General features: G+C 46.2%; 1 pseudogene; it reads left to right on the plus strand.

Moving 5' to 3' along the window:
• Nucleotides 1–7,838: 7,838 nt before the first annotated feature.
• On the plus strand, nucleotides 7,839–14,883 carry LOC109758678 (disease resistance protein RGA5-like; annotated as a pseudogene).
• Nucleotides 14,884–18,663: the final 3,780 nt, after the last annotated feature.

The following is an 18,663-nucleotide window of genomic DNA, read 5'->3' on the forward strand; positions in this document are numbered from 1 at the left end:
TCAAGCTAAAAATGAACACCGGCTGTGCATGATGGTGAGGGTGATCAACGGTAGGGTCACCCTTGATCAAGGTTGGGCCATCTTCGAGCCGTTCACCAGATCATGATCGGGTACATACTGACATTCAAAGTTGCTAACCCCCAACGCGATGAAGGTGATCGTCTTCGATGACGAGGGCGTGGAGGTGGTCACCAAGTGCAAAGAGCACGGCAACGCCTTCGCCGCGACCACCTAAGCTCCTCTTGCCTCTTGTTGCTCGTTTCTTGTTGGTTCTTGCTTTAAGACTTGGGTTCCGTCTAGAATCGTACTATGTTGGTTTAAAACTTGTTCTGTGCGGTTAAGACATGTGGTTGTGCCTAAGATTCTTTTGTTCACTAGTAGAAAACAGGGCTTTGGTTCGGGCCTGGCGAGCCCATTAGTCCCGGTTCAGTCACGAACCGGGACCCATGGGGGGCATACGTCCCAGTTCGTGTGCCCGGGGGCCGGCCGGGCCTCGTGGGGCATTTGTCCCGGTTCGTCTGGACCCATTTGTCCCGGTTCCAGGCATGAACTGGGACCAATGGTTCTCGCTCCTGGCCCACATCATTGGTCCCGGTTCGTGGCTGGAACCGGGACAGAAGGCGGGCCTTTAGTCCCGGTTCCAGCCATGAACCGGGACCAATGAGTTGCCTATATATACCCCATCACCGCAGCAGAGCACTCCACACTGCTCTATTTTTTCTGGCCGGCGAGGGGAGAGCTTTGTGGTGCTCTAGCTCACCTCCTATGCACATGAGGTGTTCGATGAAATGCCCGAGCCACACTAGTTAAGCTTTCTCCTCTCGAAGCTCGACCTCCAAGCTCCATTTTCCCTGAGATTTGTCTAGGTTTAGCGGTCCGTCACGTCCCGTCCCCGTCTTCACCGCCGTCGATCGCCCCTGCCTCCTCGTCGCCGTCACCACGCCCGAGCTCGCTGTAAGCGCCGCCCCGATCCCCTCCTCCTCCTCCCTGTACCGGCCGCCGTCGCTGCCGCGCGCTGCCGCCGCGCCCCTTGCCCTACGCTGCCTCCGTGCGCCGCCCCTTCCCTACGCTGCCGCCGCGCGCTACCCCGCCGCCCCTGCCTGCAAATTTTTTAATTTTTTGTCAATTTATACGTATATGTGTATATATGTTTTTATGTGTATAAATGTGTGTATGTGCATATATGTGTGTATATGTTCATAGCATTTTTTGTGTATGATTAGGAAAATTATGTATGTATAGGAAAATTGTGTATGATCAAAGTCATTTATGTATATGTTCATATTTAGAAGAAAAAGAAGGAGTGGAAAAGGAAAATAAGAAGAGGAAGAAGGAGAAGAAGAGGAGAAATAAATAAGAAGAGGAAAAAGAAGAAGAAAAAAGAGGAGAAGAAGAAGGAATAGAGGAGAAGAAGAAAAAATAGAATAATATTATTCTATTTTCTTCTCTTTTTTTTCTTCGATCTTCTCTTCTATTCCTTTCTTCTTCTCCTCTCTTTTTTTCTTCTTCTTCCTCTTCTTATTTTTTATCGGGTATGTCGTTGTCGATATACCCCCTCCCCGATAACTTTGACATGAGGGCGGGGGGGGGGGGGGGGGGTCGAGGGTTGCCGAGGGTTCGAGGTGCGAGGGTCGGGAACTAGGGTAGAGGGTCGAGGGTCGCCGAGGGTTCAAGGGGTCGAGGGTCGATGAGGGCTCGAGGGTCGAGGATCGCCGAGGGGTCGAGAGGTTGCCTTGTGTCTTGAAGAAATCCATGGCTTCATCATTAGCCGGAATAACCGGGGCATGATGGTACAAAGTTCTCCAAAGTTATTTTGGAAAGGAGTCCCGGATAGGATAATCCGCCTTTTGGTACGAATTTCAGCAAAGGCCTTCCTAATAGCGATATTCGGAAGGCTCTTGCTGTACTTTGTACCAAAAAGCGAATTATCCTATCTGGGATTCCGTTCCAAAATAACTTTGGAGAGCTTCGTACCATCATGCGCCTGTTACTTTCGCCTAATGATGAAGACATGGTTTTGTTGAATCCTTTGACACTAGACAAACGTGACATGAGGGGGTCGAGGGTCGGGAACTAGGGTAGAGGGTCGTGGATCACCGAGCGGTCGAGGGTCGTGAACTAGGGTAGAGGGTCGAGGGTCGCCGAGGGGTCGAGGGTCGAGGGTCGTCGAGGGATCGAGGGTCGAGGATCGCCAAGGGGTAAAGAGGTTGCCTTGTGTCAAAGTATTGAAGAAATCCATGGCTTCATCATTAGCCGGAAGTAACCGGGGCATGACGGTACAAAGTTCTCCAAAGTTGTTCTGGAACGGAGTCCCGGATAGGATAATCCGCCTTTTCGTATGAATTTCAGAAAAGGCCTTCCAAATAGCAATATTCGGAAGGCTCTTGCTGAACTTTGTACCAAAAAGCGAATTATCCTATCTGGGACTCCGTTCCAAAACAACTTTGGAGAGCTTCGTACCATCATGCGCCTATTACTTTCACCTAATGATGAAGACATGGTTTTGTTGAATCCTTTGACACTAGACAAACGTCGGACAATCATGAGAGAGGCGGTCCGGCCCAAATCCTAGAAGCGTTGCCGAGGCCACCCAAATTTACCAAGATAAAAGAGCGTTGTCGTCGAGGCCACCCCAAACCCTAGAAGCGTTGCCGAGGCCACCCCAAATCATAGAAGCGTCGAGGCCACTAATATGATTCCTTGTTTTGATTAGCTAGCTAGGTCTACGTTTGCCACTAATATATACACCTGTCATGTTTGTATATTAATTGCCATGTTGTAATATTTGCAGAAACTACGGAGCATCGAGACTTGGAAGCAGAACAGGTGTTGGGGGACATAATCCTCGGCGGAGGTGATGTCATGTCGTATCTCAACGACACCGATGGTCTGGAAGGAGAGGGTGAAGCAGGCTATGGTGATCGAACAATGGAGGAGGAGGGACATGATTATGATGGCTCCGGTGACCGAATGCCGGTGGAAGAAGGACACCGTGATGACGGCTCCGGTGACCGAATGGAGTCCGGCCAGGTATATATATGAATTAAGCCTGTGCTGACTAGCTAATTGATGCATTAATTGTTTTGGCATGTACACATATTAACTCTCTTCTTTCTTCTTTTCTAGCCCTCCAGATCGAGCAAAAATTCGGTAATGAGACGAGGCCCGAAGAAAAGGTTGCGCCAGGATGAAAGGTTCACGATCACAGCAATCGCGTGCGATGGCCAACCGATTGAACCCATCCGGACCACGGAAGCATTTTCTGCTCAGTGCGGGGTTCTTGTTAGGGACATGATCCCGATCAGCATCCACCAATGGTATAAGCATAAGAATGACGACCCTCAGGTGTCTTATGTCAATGATAGGCAGAAAGATGATCTTTGGACCGAGCTGAAGGCAAATTTCACCCTACCGCCAGAGGAGGATCCGGTGAAGCCAGTTATTGAGCCATTGGTCAAGGCTCATGCTCTTAAGAAGATGGCGGATCTATTCAGGAGGTGGAAGAATGAGCTGAAATCAACGTTTGTCGACAAAGACAAGACTCCAGAATTCACCGGCCGATATGAGAAGATAAGAGATCACTGGGACGCATTTGTGGCCCACAAGACATCGGACAAGAGTAAGAAGATGTCAGTGACAAATAAGAAAAATGTTGCGAAGAAGGAGCATCACCATCGCACGGGGTCAGGTGGCTACCTCAAAGCCCGGCCGTTGTGGGAGAAGGCTGAGAATGACCTGCTAAGGGGTCAAACCAGAGACATTGCACTGGCCAGACCGTTCAAGGACTTGGTTCTTCGGGGTTGGGGGAATGTTGGACCCTGAAACAGGGAAGTGCATTTGGACGAACGAGCAACTGCGAATACCCGTCACGAAGCTTCAGGAGTATATCGCCGCAGCGCAGCATGGGACGTTCGTTCCCGACAAAGAGAATGACGAGCTCTCAATGGCCCTAGGGAATCCTGAGCACCCTGGACGGACACGAGGCACGCCAGGCTCCGTTTTGTGGAAGGCTGGGTTTCCCGATGCAGGCGGTTACAAAGGCCGGGAGAGGAAGAGGAAAGTGGAGCAGACCCAACTGCAGGCGCTGCACGCAAGGGTACAAGCGCTAGAGGAACGAGAAGCAGTTCACAGCAAGCGACCTGCCGAAGCTACCCCCGAAGCTACACCGCCATCTCAGCGGAGAAGCAGCTTGGCTTCCACCGAGCTGCTTCAGGAGCCTGTCTTCACGGATCCTGCTAGCTACCTCGTGGATGCTATCACGGAGTCTCAAGATTGCCACCTTATGACGCAATGGCAGAACTTCAAAGTCAAGGCGGCTGTCGGCTCTGTTGCACCTCGTCAACCCGGCGCAACGTTTCACTGCCGTCTGATTCCAGAAGGATATGCTGTTGTGATGGTGGATGAAATAACGGAGGGATTTGAGGAGCTTGAGCTTGACCACCCTACCGGTGAAGGGGAGACTCGGCTGGGTCTTGCTCTGAAGACTCCGTGTCTATGGCGGAAGGAGCTCATCAACCTACCGAACTCTATGCCTCCGCCTCCTCCTCCTCCGGTGAGTCAGGGCACTCCGCCTCCTCCGGCGAGTGATCAGGGCACTCCACCTCCTTCTCCAGCTGCTCAGGAGCATGGCGGCACTCCGCCTCCTTCTCCGCCTGCACTGGCACGTCCGAGCAGCCCGCCTCCTCCTCCACCTTGTCAGCAAGGGCGGAAGAGAGCCATCGCCACTCCGGCTGCTCCGGCGCGTCGTAGCACTCTGCCTCCTTCTCCGCCTCGTAAGCAACGAAAGAAGACAGCCGCAGCTGCTCCGCCTGCTCCGGCGTCTAGCAGTACAGCCAGAGGCGGGAGGCAATACAGATTCGGTCCATCTCTCAAGCCTCTAGAGAAGTTACCATACAGATCACCGAACAGGAAAATGCGGAGATCGTTAAAGCCTATGTGAAGGATTTTTTTGCAAAGAAACCTCCACCTTCGGAGGAGAAGATAGATAAGGTGAAAATTCAACGCACTTTGGATGCCCTGAAGTGACCACCACCGCCTCCGTCGGATAGCAACCATGTCTGCGCTCTTAAAAGGGCAGTGGGAGAAGCGCGCCGGTCAGGAACTACTTCAAGTGACAAAAGGTTACAAGAACGAAGAAGTGGGAAAAAAAATCCCCAGCTCGGCGAACAGGCGAACCAATCGTGCCCCCCGCTGAAGGTGTCTAGCGATATCGTTGTAAATCTGCCGGGGATGCTGCCTGGTACCAATCTTGGTGATTACCTGCCCGACGAAACACATTTTGAATCAATGGAGGTGGACGAACACAAATACCGGTATGGGAAGCCTCTCGTCAAACCTGGTCATCCTCCTCTAACAAGGATGATGCAAAGATTCCATAAGTGGTACATGGACACCTGCAAGTCTGGGAAGGATATTTTGACGCTAAGAGTTAAAGAGGAGCACGACCTCGTTGGAATTGATCTGTTGTCTGTTCCATTTGAGGAGTTCTTCCAGTTTTTCAATCAAAAAGCCCTCGATAAAATAATCGTCACTTGCTACTGTCTGTAAGTACTGCTTCTGTAATTAAGTCTCTATATATAGCTCAGCTCTTTCATTGCATGTATATATAATTATCCTCACTATATTATGCAGACTGAAGATCATCGAATGCAAGAAAAGGCAAATCTATGATATTGGGTTCATTAACACAAATCTCATAGATGAATGGACGGTTAAACATGATGCCAAAGATGTCGAGGCCAACTTGCTAAAATCGTTGCTTAAAAATCAAAACAAAGATAAAATACTCTTTCCTTACGAATTCAAGTGAGTGTTACTGTCTTATGCATATTCGGTTTCCCTTATTACTCGAGTTTATAGTAATGTACTTGATGAGTTATGCATGCTTGCGCAGCTTTCATTTTATTCTCCTAGAGATTAAGCTTGAGAAGGGACTAGTAACCGTCTTAGACTCAAGACGAAAAGATCCCAAGGAGTATGCGGCCATGACTGAAATGCTCCAGAAGTAAGTTCAATCGATCATTATCGCACCATATTGGCAACTTTGTTCATTTCCTGATATCAAGTAATAATTATTTTCTTCGTCTCGCAGGGTTTGGAAAGTGTTCACCGCAGAAGCTCCGGCACTGCCGGGGAATCTGCGATTTACACACCCAAAAGTAAGTACTACTAGCTAGTTCCGCGCATCTCCCATTGATTCTAGCTAGTTTCATCAATACCATTTATAATGCTTGATTATCAGTTTGATTGACCTCTATAGTGGTTGTGGCAGGAAGGCGGGAATAGTTTTTGTGGATACTACATTTGCGAGTACATCTACAACGCGGCAACCTCTAAGCGGGGCTACTCTGAAGAAGATTATGAAGTGCGTAAGCAATAATATTCACAATTTTATTTTATTACCATCGTTTGTATTGAGTTTCATTCATATATATGTATTGACCCCCTTCTTCGAATTAGCTTTGGCAGCTGCGGGATGAACTCCTACCACAAGATCGCATAAAAGCAATTCAAGAAGAATTGGCGGGATTCTTTCTTGACCACGTCATAGATAAAGACGGAGAATATCATGTGGAACTTGACATCAGATGCTAGGGATTGTAAGAGATCTTATATTGTATATATGTAGCTAGTAGCGTCAGATAGATGTACGAAAACTTGTTGTTCGACCAATCTCTCGGAGAAAGAGAAGTCGATCACTTCTCTTAATTTGTATATATGTTCATGACGATCTTGTGTACTTAATGGTTTCCTTCATTTGCTTACTAGCTAGCGTGTCGAGTCCTCTCTATACGTATAGTATGTAGCGTCGACCAAGCACGGAGATAAAAGATGACACTTCTCTCTATTAGCTAGCTAACACAATATATGAAACCCCTAAATTAACCCTACAAAACCCCCAAAACCACCCCCCCCCCCCCTTCAAAAAAAACCCCAGCCCCTGAACTGATGATGCGTTGACGCTTATTGGTCCCGGTTGGTGCTACCAACCGGGACAAAAAGTCCCCTGCCTGGGCAAGCCGCAGCGGCCACGTGGAGCCCCATCTGTCCCGGTTCGTATAAGAACCGGGACTAAAGGTACTGGGTTTTAGTACCGATCCTTTAGTCCTGGTTCAGGAACCGGGACAAATGGGCCTTATGAACCGGGACAAATGTGCCTTTTTCTACTAGTGGTTGCTAGTAGTTTAATTGTTAGTAGTTCATGTGTGCTTTTGGTAACCTCAGCTCATCGAGTAGGATGTTAGCACACAACTGTTCTAGATGTAACCAAACAACCGGACTTGTGTTCCCTCTCGAACAAGTCTGCAACCAAATAGCAGGTCTTTCGTTTTAGCACATGCAAACGAGAGAGGATGCAGGCAACCAATCAACATGTAGATGTTTTTTTTGCCTGCATATAGTTAACTAGACTCAATTGGAACAAGTATACAAAGCGTCGAAAAACCATGCAGTAACCAAACGCGCCCTGAATCATCTCCTAATTATTTTTTGTGCTTTCTGGCCGTTCAGCATTTTTTTTTCTGTAGCTCCTCCGCTGGCTGTGAGAGGTCAGATCTCCACGATTAATTAATTCAACGCATCGATCAAAGGCTAGCACGCACGAATAAACGACAACAAATCTGGGTATTAGCGCCAGCACATGCTACCAACTGGGTGCACCATGTGGTTGGTTTGCCCAAGAAATACCTAGAGGCCCCCGAAAAAAATAAAGATGACCTGCCAACCTTCATTGTGAGGCAGACCCATTCATCTCGAGATGCAGTGCTCGCTGATAGGCAATGGCGTAGCCCTGCTCAAGCAAAAGCACACAACCCTTCCTCCATCGAACCGCACCACCGTAGCGCTGATTTTAGCAGCTTCTTCTCAAGAGGCAGAGTAAGAGATGGCTGGTGTAGGCGCCGGGACGGGGGCGATGAGCTCCCTCCTCGGCAAGCTCACCACCTTGCTCAGCGGCGAGTACACGCTGCTCAAGAGCGTGCGCAAGGAGGTCGCGTTCCTCGAGCGCGAGCTCCGCAGCATGCATGCTCTGCTGGAGACACTGGCTGACATGCAAAAGCTTGAGCCCATGGAGAAGGACTGGAAAGGCAAGCTGCGCGAGCTCACCTACGATATAGAAAACTGCATCGACCGCTTCATTGACCGCCTTGGCAATGGCGATGTTAAGCGCGGGTTCGTGAAGAGGACGGTGGTCCGGCTCAAGACCCTGTGGAAGCGCCATGATATCGCAACCGAGATCCAAGAACTCAAGGCCCGCGTCATGGAGGAGAGCAAGCGGCGTGATAGATACACGCTTGACAATCGCAAACCAAGAAAGCCCGTCGTCGAACTAGACCCCCGGCTAACCACTATGTATGAGGAGGTCAAGGGTTTGGTGGCGATTGATGGCCCACTGAATCAGGTTATCGCTTGGTTGACGGAGGAGAGCAATGAGCGCAAAGTGGTATCCATCGTCGGATGTGCAGGGCTGGGGAAGACGACCCTTGCTATGGAAGCCTATCGCAAGATTGGGGGAAACTTTCAGTACCGAGCTTGCGTATCGGTGTCGTGTACCCTTGATCTGGAGAAGCTCTTGAAGGATATCCTCTCTCAGATCGGCAAAAAGGAGTTTGCAGAATGTCAATCGCAGAACTGGGAGAAGGAACAAGTGATCCGAAAAATCTCAGAGATCTTGACAGGAAAGAGGTATGTGATTATAGACCATATATCCATATATATACTTCCTCCGTTTCAAAATAAGTGTCATAGTTTTAATTTAAGTTTGAACTATAAAATCACGCCATTTCTTTTGGAATGGAGGGAGTACATGTGACTCATTTTAATTCCCAATCTCCCGTCTCACTCCGTGATCCATTTAAACATTTTTAGGTGGTTAAAATTTATTACCTATTCTCTAGCTTTCTGTCGAAATTTGTGATTCCTTGGCATCATCAATTCATCTAGGCTGGTCAGATTTTCTTATTACTCGAAGGCTGGTCAGAAATCAAATATTTTCATAAAAGAAATGATAAAATAAAAAATACAGAATGTATTCGAGCCAACTTATGTATCAAAAAATCACGACCAAAAAATGTTTTAAAAAGCTCCCACGAGCCATGGTAATTATTGTACACAAAGTTCCCCAAAATGATTACCCGCAAAAAAAAACAGTTCCCCAAAATGATTAAAATTTTCTATAGTTAAATAAATAAATAAATAACTTGCTAGTTCATGAAGAGGTAATTAACATATTTAAGATAGAGACATTTTACAACCAAAAAAAAAAGATAGAGACATTTTACAGTGGGTAGTATTTAGTTGATCCAATGATCAATACTGATCGATCAAATTTTCACTCAAGGGCATACTAGTAATTCTCAATCGGAGGTAGATTTATTCTTTCATAGTTTTAAACCGTAATTATATTAACTAATTGTTAAGGGGTTTGTCTAGGGCACATCTAGACGTGCTCTGGTTGTTGCACATCTAAGGGACTCAATCATACTAGAAGAAAAAAAGACTAATGAGAATGCTTTAGCAAAACTGAATCTAATTAAATAAGTACTAGGGCACATCGGTGCCCTAGTTATTGCACATCTAAGTGGCTCAATCAAATAAGGAAGGAAAAGAAAAACGACAAAAGAAAATGTTTGCACAAATCTCTGTGTAAAATCAATGACATGAGACTTAGATGTGCAATACTTAGAGCACTTCTAGATGTGCTTTAGCAAAACTTTAAGTTAATCCCAACCCTTCCGACGCGGCACTGTCCATTTCACGGACTTGCACCAGTAGAACCTGCCTCACATCCCTGGAACTTTTCAAAGCCAACGCTAGACATATGTGAAATACAACAGCGAAGTCTTGAGTTGAAAAGACAGAGCTATCCATCATCAAGATAAGCAATCACAAATAGGGATTTACACCGCTGGAAAGCATTTATACAGATTTAATCTTTGATTGACTTTGCATGCCCAAAGTACATATATAGTACTTTCTCCGATCCATATTAATTGACGCTGGCTTAGTATAAAGTTGTCAATTAATATGGATAGGTCTGCTCCCACGGGCGTCCTCAGGAGACAACCCTAGCGCCGCCGCCCCCGACACCTCACCTCCGCCGGTGGCGTCCCTGGCCAAAGGCCGCGTGGTGCATGCGGCGGCAGAGCGACTTCCTGCCACGCACGGGTGGTGGGTATCGCGGGGAGCCCCCCTGCTCGGTGGCCTCGGGTCAGCCTCTGCCCCGGCTCCCTCCCTCATAGTTGCCGGGAACGGGGAACGGTGCCACGTCCCCTGTACCGGGAACATCGACCCGGATCGAGGGTCGGGGTCGACATAGGGAACGACGCGATTCAGTGACGGGAACGTGACCCCGGAAACGTAGGTTTGCAGCTTCGATTCAGCGAGCCAAAATACTGGATCTCGACCCAACATGCCAAGGAACGGAAGGCCTACTGGATGGAATCGAGAGTTACATGGAGTCCATGGCATGAGCAAAACAATGCGTGCCGGAGGCTGGTGTGGACGTGCGGACGCAGTGCCTGGCGGCGGCGGCTGGTGTCGACATGCGAACTGCGGATGTGGTGCTCGGCGACGGACTGCAAAAGCGGTGCTCGACGGCCGGACGGCGCCGGCGGCTGGCGTGGACCCGCGGATGCCGTGCCCGCTTCCCGCTGCCCATCCTCTTGATTGGAGTTTTTCTGTTTGAGTAATCTTGATTGGAGTTTGGGAATCATACGGGGCAAATTCTGTGGAGTAGATTACTTTCTGCTCTCAAAACTTGCAGCGAGATATTTCCACACTTTCCCTACCTCCGTTTCAGTTTACAAGTCCTGCGCGTATACCTAGGTTGTCAATTTTATCACTCTAATATAAACTATATAACACAAAAATTATACCTTTTGAAAGTAGAAACTCCGAAGTTTATGTTGGTATATTTTTTGTAATATATGATTTGTATTAGGTTGGTCAAATTGACGACCTAGGGGTACGCGCACGCCCTGTAAACTGAGAGAGAGCTGGGCGTGGTTGCTACTCTGGCCGTGGGTGGTGGTGGCACGGCGAGGTCCTATGCGGTGGCCTTTCTGCAGCGCGACACTAAACGGTAGCTCAGTGGCTCCGGCTGCGGCGACAACCGGCTTCTTCGGCGTCGGCTCGTCTGCAGGCGGACCGTTTCGGCCTCCTCCTCCTTTCCTCGTCGTGCATGTGCTATCTTCGTTGGAGGGTTAGTCCTCTCCTAGTCGTCATCCATCATTGAGGGATGATTCCCCCGCGAGGTTGGCCGCGGAATCGTCCTTGCCTCCCATCGGTTTGTTGTGTGCCACCGGGGAGCTCGTCCATTGCCAGGGAGCGATGGGGCGGGGCGGTGGCGGCCAGATCTGGCCGGCCCGAGGGTGGGTCCCGAGGCTGGGGAACGCCCAGAGGTGGGAAAGGAGGCTCCTTTCCGCTTCTCTCTTTGGTCGTCGTAGCTGCGCATCTTGGGTGGGGGCGGCGTCGTGGTCTTGGATTCCGGGGCGGCAGCCTTGGTGCTGGTAGCTATGGTGCTCGTGGGCGGAGCTCGCGGCTAGGGTGTGAACTGGCTGCCATGGTCGTGCAGGCAGCATGGTGGTCTGTGTGCGGCGGCCGGTGACGGTGGTGCGTTGCACGGGCTTGGTGTACTCAGTCTGGGAGATGCAGAGGGTGTGCCAGGGTGAAAACCCATTCTGGCTTTGCCAGGTCGTCGGTGACGGCGTCTATGACGTCGTTCCCTTCTTGAAGGCGTCGTCATGGCTCTTCTTCGTCTCCTTTGTTGCTCCGAGGGAAACCCCGATCCCTGGATTGGGCAGTGGCGGCATTTTGGTGTCGGTCAATTCGTGAAGGCGCCATCTTGAAGCTCCGACTCGTCATACACAGCTTCTCTGTGTGGCTGTTCTTATCACCCTTGTATCGTGCCTTGAGTGCGTGTGTGTTGTGTTGCCGGAGTGGGGTGTGTGGAGTTGTATGATGATTGGTCGTTGCTTTATATATAAAGCGGGGCGCGAGCCTTTTTCGGTATTAATATGGATAGGAGGGAGTAGTTGATATTAAAAAAACATTTATTTGCTCAAAACATAATAATAAGGGGCAGTACAAGTCAACGTATATTTGTGGCCATGATCTTACAAGTGTGAAATTGCATACAGGTACTTAATTGTTATTGATGATGTATGGAGAGAACAAGACTGGAAATTTATCAAGGCTTCCTTTCCTGTGAATGATAACGGTAGCAGAATAATTACTACTACCCGAATTACCAATGTTGCCAAGTCATGTTGTTGTAATTCTGGTGACCAGCTATATCAAATGGCACATCTGAGTAGTATTGATTCTGAAAGACTGTTTTTTAAGAGAATTTTCGGCCTGGGCAATGCATGCCCTCCTCATCTGAAGACGGTTTCAGCTAAATTGTTAAAAAAATGCAGTGGACTGCCATTGGCTATAATTACAATTGCAAGTTTGCTAGCCAATAAACCACGAATCAAGGATGAATGGGAGAGACTGCAAGATTCCATTGGCATCGACTCTTCACAAAATGATGATAGTTTAAAATCTATGAGAGATATATTGTTACTTAGTTATTGGGATCTTCCACAGCACTTGAAGACTTGCTTATTGTACTTGTGTATATATCCGGAGGATCACCATATTGAGTGCGAAGAACTAAAATGGAAGTGGATAGCTGAAGGATTCATTGATACACGGTGGGGAAATTTGGGTCAAGAAGCAGAGAACTATCTTAATGAACTTGTCAATAGAAGTATGCTCCAACTGGTTGATATGAACTATGACAGCTCTATACAGTGTTGCCAGGTTCATGATATGGTGCTTCAACTTATAATATCTCTATTCACTCTAATGTCCAACAACAAAAAGTAGCAGTTGATGCCATCGGAAGAAGTGAGTTGCATGCTCGCTCACTGCATGTGTTCGGGAAATTTAAGCAGATACCCCTAGTGGTTAACTTCCTTTCTTTGCGGGTGTTGGATCTACGTGAAGGTTCTTGTATCTGGTTCGGAAAAAAGCAAATACAGAATATAGGAAGTTTATCTCAGCTGAGGTATTTAAGACTTCACAGTTCAGAAATCACAGAGCTTCCTGAAGAAATCGGGATGCTACAGTACTTGGAGACTCTTGATTTGCGGCGTTGTTATTCACTCACAGTGCTGCCATCAACTGTGGTTAGGCTGCGGAAGCTGGTACACCTGTTCGTCCATGACAGACTTATGTTGCACGCAGATGTGTTTGGAAGAATGCATGCCTTGGAGGAAGTATCAGCTATCAGCTATGTTGACAACCCAGTGAAATTTGCAGAACAACTTCGGAATCTAATAAACCTGAGAAGAATCTATATGCCTTGTTCTGTTGCTCTTCTCCAGGCCAAAAATGGTGATTATGCAGAAGCACTTGTGAGAATTCTGGTGTCTTCTCTAAATGAGTTGGGCGAACACAACCTTCAACATCTTCATATTACTGGAAGTGTAGGAGAAAATCTGTTCAGGGATCCTGCTTGTACCTTTCCGCACCTCCAAGATGTTGAAATATCTACACTTATTCACCGGGTTCCCAAGGGAATGGCTTCCCTGAACAGCATAGTCAAACTAGTCATAAAAGTCAGACAATTTGATGAGAAGGACCTGCATCTCCTTATGCGGATGCCTTGTCTGACTCACCTTGGGCTAACCCTATACCATCGGATTGGAGTCAGGGAAAAGCTCACCGTTGGTGGCGACGGGTTTAAGCTTCTAAAGGTGCTCCACTATGAAATTGTGCTAAGCTCTGGAACAGGGATATCATTTGCACAAGGTGCTCTGCCAGCACTCCGACGCCTCCATCTTTCCTGGACTGCAAGCCGAGTTATGTCCAGGAAATGTGATGGTGCTGACCTTGGCATCGAACATCTCTCAGGCCTTGTACACCTCCATGTCGAAACTAACTGTCGTTGTGCAACTCTGGGCGAAGTGGAGGCGGTGGAGGCTGCAGTTCAAAAAGCCGTCGCCTTGCATCCCAACCTCCACGCTCTTCAAGTTGACGTTTATAAGACATCAACTGAAAACATCATTAAGGGTGACAAGGAGAGAAGCGAGGAGAGCGGCGAGGACATGACTGACGAGGTATACACCTTTGGCAACAATTTGTCTGTTTTTTGTCATTTCATTTGTCACTCTTATTCATTTGTCTGTCTTCCCCTCCCATATCTCCTCTGCAGGAGTACGGGAATAGCGAGATTGATGTCAGTGACTCGCCACCGCCAACTAGCTCCTGTTTGCTGGTAATGAACTCAAAGTCTGCTTTTTTACTTCTACAAGTAAACAGATACCATGATGGCTACGTTTTACGTTGGGCTGATTCAGTTGTATCTATTATTGTTGAATGGCAACAGGACCAGGTAATGTGGACAGACACACGTTCCTCCAACTCTGCAATACTGCGAGTCTGCAACTTGCCAGCTGAATGACGAGACGATGCCATCTTCCTGGTTGAATTATACTCCCTCCGTAAACTAATATAAGAGTGTTTAGATCACTACTCTAGTTATCTAAACACTCTTATATTTATGTACCATACTTAATAGTTTGGTTACTTTTTTTTTTGGACGTGTTTTGGCTACTGTTTTCCCTGTCGTTTGGTCTGTTATTCTGAACTAGATTCATAGTGTTAGTAGGTTTTTGCCCCGTAGTGGGTGTTTCGATGGCGAGCACTCGTAGCGGGTTTCCTGCTAAAACTCTCCTGTCTCATCTTGATGTTTGTAAGAACTGATTTCAGTTGAGCAATTGATGAAAAAGTTGATTTCCTGTTGGAAGGAATAAGCAGGTAAGGGGAATGAGGGCGATGAGCTGGAGGAAATACCTTAGCATCAGGACTATCACTATAAAGCTTATGCTAATATAAAAAATATATTAGGATTATGCATGATAGAAAACAGGTAAAGTTCTGTTAGCTTGGTATAGTTCAGGTGTAAGCTGTCCACGGGACTAGTGATATAGGAAGAGTTGCAGATAAATTAGTAGTTACAACAATTTGACAGTATAAAAAGGATACATCAACTAGTATTTTTTTGAAACATAAAGATTACAGAAATTTAGCTATAAAATGATTACAATAATTTTAAAGCTTGACACTGCCTTGAAAATAGTGCCGCTGCCACAAGGAAAGCGCGATATAGATAAAATTAATTTAGACTCCGCTCCTTCTCTGTGACATGAGAACCATTTAGGCCTAGCAAAAGGGCAAGTAGAAAAACAGATATCAGATCATTGACTACTAAACTACTAACCAAATCCCCCGCAAAAAGAATACTAACTAAATCAATATGATCAAAGCAGAAATACACAAGAAGAAAACTAAATCAATATGATTGCATAGAAAACAGAAATACACAACCGATTATCAAGATGTATTTAACGAGCTACCGAATCTGCAAAAAGAACTGTCTACCCATGCACATTCTTGACCTAGCACGAACAAGTTCACAAATGCATCACAACTGACAAGATTAAGTCCACCACTATCCTTGTCAGTTATTCTAAAATCTGTCGAAACTAGCGATACAAAAACCCATGCACACACTCGCATTTTCTCTTCTCTAACAGAAGTCGACGTTGACACACCATACCACACATGATAAAAGTGAGCCCCAACAATACGAAAACCAATGCACACCTTGGCAAAATCACTTGCATTTTCTCTTCTTTAACAAAACTGAACAGTGACAAATCAAGTACCCCATGTGATGAAAGTTATCATGTTGCAATGGTTATCAGAACAGTGCCACATGCATGCTAATTGCAAAAGGAGCAAGGAGAAACTTGCCCACGGGGTTATGATGCTCGGAGAGGTGGCTTAAAAGACAGTAAATGCTATCAAGAAGGATGCTCTAGTGTGGATTTGGAGAACACAGAGGAGACATCACGACACTTCTTTCTTCAGTGTGCTTTCAGCAACACCTGTTGGGCAATGAATGGGTCTTATCTGGCAGCTACGGCTGGGCATGCCAGAGCAGAGATGATGTATCAGGGGAAACAAAATTTCCAGTGCCCCTTTTTCTTTGAGGTTTCATGCTTGATGCATGCCTGGTGTACTTGGAGGCACAGAAACAACAAGTTCTTCAACAATGTGCTGCCCAACCAGGAATTCATGGTTGATTAAGCCAAGAAGGACCATAAAATTATTTCTTTGAGGTTTTTACGCAGTTCAAATTGAGTTCCATTTCAGGAGTATATAGCAAAAAACTTCACCCCGCAACTAACTCATTAGTCACAATGCTTGCAAGGCTTATAGTGATGAGTATTACCGAGAGGGTCCAGAGATACCTCTCCGAAACACGGAGTGACAAATCCTAATCTCGATCTATGCCAACCCAATAAACACCTTTGGAGACACCTGTAGAGCACCTTTATAATCACCCTTTTACGTTGTGACGTTTGGTAGCACACAAAGTGTTTCTCCGGTATTCGGGAGTTGCATAATCTCATAGTCTGAGGAACTTGTATAAGTCATGAAGAAAGCAGTAGCAATGAAACTGACACGATCATAATGCTAAGCTAACGGATGGGTCATGACACATGTCTATGGCTAGGAAACTTAACCATCTTTGGTTAACGAGCTAATCAAGTAGAGGCATATTAGGGACACGGTGTTTTGTCTATGTATTCACACATGTATCAAGTTTCCGGTTAATACAATTCTAGCATGAATAATAAACATTTATCAGGAATAAGGAAATATAGAATAACAACTTTATTATCGCCTCTAGGAAATTTTTCCTTCAGTCTCCCACTTGCACTAGAGTCAATAATCTAGATTACATTGTAATGATTCTAACACCCATGGAGTCTGGGTGTTGATCATGTTTTGCTCGTGGAAGAGGCTTAGTCAACGGGTCTGCCACATTAAGATACGTATGTATTTTGCAAATCTCTGTGTCTCCCTCCTTGACTAGATCTCGGATGGAGTTGAAGCGTCTCTTGATGTGTTTGGTCTTTTTGTGAAATCTGGATTCCTTTGCCAACGCAATTGCTCCAGTATTGTCGCAAAAAATTTTTATTGGACCCGATGCACTAGGTATTACATCTAGATCGGATATGAACTCCTTCATTTGCTGCTTCCGATGCAGCTATGTACTCGTCTTCACACGTAGATCCTGCCACGACGCTCTGCTTGGAACTGCACCAACTGACAGTTCCACCATTTAATATAAATATGTATCCGGTTTGTGACTTAGAGTCATCCAGATCAGTGTCAAAGGTAGCGTTGACGTAACCACTTACGATGATATCTTTGTCACCTCCATAAACGAGAAACATATCCTTAGTCCTTTTCAGGTACTTCAGGATGTTCTTGACCGCTGTCCAGTGATCCACTCCTAGATTACTTTGGTACCTCCCTACTAAACTTATAGCAAGGCATACATCAGGTCTGGTACACAGCATAGCATACATGATAGAACCTATGGCTGAAGCATAGGGAATGACTTTCATTTTCTCTCTATCTTCTGCAGTGGTCGGGCATTGAGTCTGACTCCACTTCGCACCTTGTAACATAGGCAAGAACCCTTTCTTTGACTGATCCATTTTGAACTTCTTCAAAACTTTATCAAGGCATGTGCTTTGTGAAAGTCTTATCAAGTGTCTTGATCTATCTCTATAGATGTTGATGCCCAATATATAAGCAGCTTCACCGAGGTCTTTCATTGAAAAACTTTTATTCAAGTATCCTTTTATGCTATCCAGAAATTCTATATCATTTCCAATCAACAAAATGTCATCCACATATAATATTAGAAACTCAACAAAATGTCATCCACATATAATATTAGAAACTCTATAGAGCTCCCACTCACTTTCTTGTAAATACAGGCTTCTCCAAAAGTCTGTATAAACCATATGCTTTGATCACTTCATCAAAGCGTATATTGCAATTTCGAGATGCTTGCACCAGTCCATAAATGGATCGTTGGAGCTTGCACACTTTGTCAGCACCTTTAGGATCGATAAAACCTTCTGGTTGCATCATATACAACTCTTCTTTAAGAAATCCATTAAGGAATGCAGTTTTGACGTCCATTTGCCAGATTCCATAATCATAAAATGCGGCAATTGCTAACATGATTCGGACAAACTTAAGCATCGCTACGGGTGAGAAAGTCTCATCGTAGTCAACTCCTTGAACTTGTCGAATAAATTTTGCGACAAATCGAGCTTTATAGACAGTAACATTACCATCAGCATCGGTCTTCTTCTTGAAGATCCATTTATTCTCTATGGGTCGCCGATCATTGGGAAAATCCACCAAAGTCTAGACTTTGTTCTCATACATGGATCCTATCTCAGATTTCATGGCCTCAAGCCATTTATCGGAACCTGGGCTCATCATAGCTTCTTCATAGTTCGTAGGGTCATCATGGTCAAGTAACATGACTTTCAGAACAGGATTGTCATACCACTCTGGTGCAGATTGTGCTATGGTTGACCTACGAGGTTCTGTAGTGACTTGATCTGAAGATTCATGATCATCATCATTAGCTTCCTCTCTAGTTGGTATAGGCATCACGGGAACAGATTTCTTAGATGAGCTACTATCCAAATTGAGAGAAGGTACAATTACCTCATCAAGTTCTACTTTCCTCCCACTCACTTCTTTCGAGAGAAACTCCTTCTCTAGAAAGGTTCC

The sequence above is a fragment of the Aegilops tauschii genome, chromosome 2 (assembly GCF_002575655.3).
Source record: "Aegilops tauschii subsp. strangulata cultivar AL8/78 chromosome 2, Aet v6.0, whole genome shotgun sequence".
Classification (NCBI taxonomy): Eukaryota; Viridiplantae; Streptophyta; class Magnoliopsida; order Poales; family Poaceae; genus Aegilops; species Aegilops tauschii.